The sequence below is a fragment of the Penaeus monodon genome, chromosome 30 (assembly GCF_015228065.2).
Source record: "Penaeus monodon isolate SGIC_2016 chromosome 30, NSTDA_Pmon_1, whole genome shotgun sequence".
Lineage (NCBI taxonomy): Eukaryota > Metazoa > Arthropoda > Malacostraca > Decapoda > Penaeidae > Penaeus > Penaeus monodon.
Window position 1 is genome coordinate 28,149,074 of NC_051415.1, and position 570 is coordinate 28,149,643.

Consider the following 570-nt stretch of genomic DNA (forward strand, 5'->3'; position numbering starts at 1 on the left):
GTCAAATCCTTTTTTAATCCCAAGCAAACTCTTCCTGTTGATATTTACCAAGATACGGTGTTGAAAATTGAAAAAAAGAGTACAGTTTTATTCGGAGGGCATCTGAAGTCCTGATTTAGCTCGAGTTAAGTCTCTCCTCCATCAAAGAAAACGTGTTAAGGAAAGAGTGCTCTCGTACGGAATTTTTCGCAGAGAGAAACGTTTGTTGTTTGTGATCAAAGCCTTGGCTGGTTTTCACTCACTTGGCAACACTATTTTTCTATATTTTTTGTCCTATTCTTGCCTTTAGGAACACGAATTTCCGTTTGCAACACTGACCATTAACACGCCCCGCCCTGCATTCAGTGTCAAGCTAAAAAGTCTTCATATTCGGATCAAAGCCTGATTCGAGTTCCATTAATTAGCGGGATATGGCGTGCGATCGGCATTAGCTGAGGGAAATTCACTCGGATTTCGGTTTGCTGGAGAGGGAAATGTCCCTTTATTGGATAGGGTTATTACTTAGCGCATATGGTCACATACATAAAAGTGTTCGCGTATTTTTATGATTTTGGATGAAACAACTTACAA